The sequence below is a fragment of the Drosophila innubila genome, assembly GCF_004354385.1.
Source record: "Drosophila innubila isolate TH190305 chromosome 2L unlocalized genomic scaffold, UK_Dinn_1.0 4_B_2L, whole genome shotgun sequence".
In the NCBI taxonomy this organism is placed as follows: Eukaryota; Metazoa; Arthropoda; class Insecta; order Diptera; family Drosophilidae; genus Drosophila; species Drosophila innubila.
This window is the reverse complement of record NW_022995372.1, coordinates 19,934,168-19,937,892: the sequence shown is the minus strand read 5'-3', so window position 1 is coordinate 19,937,892 and position 3,725 is coordinate 19,934,168.

Below are 3,725 nucleotides of genomic sequence, written 5' to 3'. Positions count from 1 at the left end.
TCGTTTAATATGATAATCCTTAGTTTACTTACCTATTATTACCTACCTATCACATAACTAGAACTACAGTTTGAAAAATATCTGGGTTCGAACCCTGCCATTTTAAAATATCGATAACTTATCTGTTCTGTTAACTCTTGAAATTTTACTAAAAATGATTTAAGTATCATATAGCGTGCTCATAATATTAATAAAACGTATATAAAAAAAAATATATATAAAAAAAAGTTAAGATTGAATTTCGAACTCATTTTAAAAGTTTCAAGATGATTTGATTGTGGTTCTATTTATAATTATTCTAATTATTCTGCGGCTTCTTCGTCCTTTTAATTTAAGGATTCAGTATAATAAATAGATCTTCAAATTGAGTTCTGGGTAACGACATTCTATACTGGCGCTTAATAGAAGCAACTTGAGGCCAAATTCAATATTGTTGTTGTTGTTTTTGTGTTTGCTCAGTCAAAACCGAAAAACCAAAACAAAACGCAAGCACGTCCGTGTGAAGCAATAATTGCCCCCTAATATCTCTCTCTTTCAGAAAATCCCAACGACTTATTCTCTGACGAATCCCAAAGGAGCTTTTGTCGTTCTTGAGTTTATAAACATGGTAAGGGTATTTACAATTTGTCACGAAATGTGTAACAAATTTGATGCAAATAATTAACTTTATAAATAATTATAGACAGATCTTTCATTACTATATTTATAAAATTAATATAAATAAAAATATTACTAACAAAAACAGTTAAATACTAAAAAAAAGGAAAAAAGAATGTATGAAAATAAAGTTTGGCATAATATAATAATAAAAAAAAATAATTATAAAAATACTTTAAAAAAAGGAAAGAAAGGAAAAAAGAAAGTATGAAAATAAAGTTCGACATTATATAATTAGTTGTAAGTAGTGTAGTGTAGTGTAGTGTAGTTTAATTATAAGTATTTATATACGAGCTCTTTAAGCTTTACGAATTAAATGTAAATTATTTGTAACAATATGTTAATTAGCTTATCAGTTCTGTAGTGATATTTATGATACTTGAATCATACGGATATTGTTGAAAGGGCATCAAATCTTCGTCGTGCGAATATAAAGGTTCTTTCATGTTGTATTTGGTCTTTACATGGCGACGGCTGTGCAGCTTTTTGCTTTTATTGTTGTCATAATTATTGTTTAGTGGCGCATCCTGCGCCGTTGCCAGCCAACTTGTGTCCTGGCCGGATGGATGCCTCCTCCCAGCCCCTTTCCTGTTCCCTTTGCTGCGATTTGACTGCCTGTTGCCTGCTAAAATACAAATGTAGTACATAAATCGCGCACACAAACGAATGGCTGGCGATTGGGATGCGGGATTAAAGAGCAAAGATATCGAATTACACACCTGACGACGGGGCCCCAAAAGAAACCAAAACCAAAACTAAAATCAGCCAATGGAGGGGAGCAGAGGGGAAGCAGACAAAAGCTAAGCCATCGTATTTTATTGTGAACTTTCATTTGGGGATTTGGCAGGCAAGCAGGCTGCTGATTCTGCTGCTTCTGCCGCTGTTGCTGTTGCTCTAACCAAGTTCCAGGTCCACAGGTTCCAACATTTGCCAAGTGTCAAAGTCAGCTGGGCTGCTTGGTTAGTTGGTTGGCCAGGAGCCAGGCTAATAACCAGGCAGTAAGCACTGCGATGCAGTGCATCCTCTCCTCTGTTGGCTGGCAGCATCAGCATACTTTATGGGCATTAAAAATTCAAGTGGCAGCAATTTTTCGTTGGCAACTTCAAATGGCCAAGCCGCTAAAAAGAGCCTCCGTCCCCGGGATGGGAGCTCCTGGGCCCAATTTAATGTGTCGGCGTGTTTATCGGCTAATGAAGTTGACAACACGCGGATTAGCGCATTTAGTTGCCAACTGCTGCGACGACAACGACAACGACTCCAATTCCCTGATTCCCTGATTCCCATTCCCCAACTTGTAGACTCTCGCTTGATTCTCCATTCTCCATTCTCTGTTCACAGCTCTCGACTTTCAACTCTTGGCCAACTCTTGGCATTGGCGCAAACAACATAAGTTAATAACGATAACGATGAATATTATTTTTATGCACAAATTGCGGTACCTGGCAAATGGCCCACTGCTAGAAGACTGCAATCTTCTGGCATCCCCTCTCTCTCTGCCCCCTCTGCTCCTTTCCTCCTTCCGCCTAGTGGTATTTAAATAAATGGAGCTTAAGTTAAGCTACAAGTTACATGTGGTTCGGTCTCTGGATCTGGATCTGTTTTTATTTTATATTCATAGCAAATGTAAATTGTTGTCTTTCATGTTTATACCCTGTATAAGAATAAGTCTACAAAGAAGTAGCACAATCTCCTAGCATGTCTCAGGTCAGGCAGCCTCGTCAAAAAATTCCATCAACATAAAAAAGAAAACGCAATGTTCCCTATCTTAACGGCAATTAGGATGTACAAGTCGAAATATGATATCGTTTACTATCGTCACATCAAATATACCAAAATTTAAGACTTATAATAATTCATAGATGTTGAGTATCGATATAAAATTACCTTAATATATACGATATAATCAATGATAATTTTGGAAGTTTACATATTTAATTTAGTAATGTACTAGCGGAGTATCTGGTAGTCGAACATTTACAACCAAATTGACTTTATTATTTGTAGTAGCTCGCTCTATTTCTATTCCATCTGGTTTCCAGTTGGCTGTGGTGACACCGCAAGTTATACGATGTGATAAGACAATAAATATTTTTACCATTTACAGTTCAATTATGAATTCGTTTGCAATATAAGCCACATAAATTAGTCAAAGCAACGGCTGTTGAACTAAACGTAATGGAAGAGAGAAGAAGAAAGGGGGGCGGAGAGGGGCGGAGAGGGGCCTCCAAATGAAGCCGGTGCCGCAGTCCGAGTCAAAGTCGTTTTCTGAACTTGTTGGCTAATCGTTTTCGGTTGCCATCTCGTTTTTCATTTTAAGCTTCAATACAATGGATATCATTCGATTTTATTGGATATCATCCGATATCATAGGAATGTATAGGTTTAATGAGTGCTACGCTTTAGAATCTTATAAACAGGGTCTCATTTTGTTATTTTGAACTCAATAGAAGATCAACTCTTTGTAAGAATTTATCGAATACAACAAAAATATAAACCATTAAAAAATTATACGTCTTGTTAAATATGAAATAAATATTATATATTAAATATTGGTAATGTAAAAAATTATTCAAATAAAAATTTATAAATAATTTATGTTTAAAAGTTACAAATACTTTACAATCACGAAGTGAAAATTTGCATTTAAAACTTATTAGCTTTTTATGAGATTTATAAGTGCAGGAAATAGATGTTGGCAATTAAATTAATGTACACACATTTAAATATTTCAGAAGTCAACATTAAAAAATTCAATATAATTCAAGTATAATTTTAAAGTAAAATTATTAAATAATGTTTATTCCGTTACAAAAAGATTCAGATATAAAGCCAGGCGACAAGATTCTACCTAAATAAATGAGATACTTATTTTTAAGTTAATTTCATGTTATTAACATATTTTAATTAAATTATTAAAGAGACATTCGTAAAGTACTTTGATAAGTTAACTTGCTTGAATACTTAATAACGATTAAAATTAATATATTATATATTATTCCAATTGTTTGCTGTGTCAGATTTCGAGCAGCTGCTTCTTCCATTTATTAAATAAACGTTTCTATGTATAA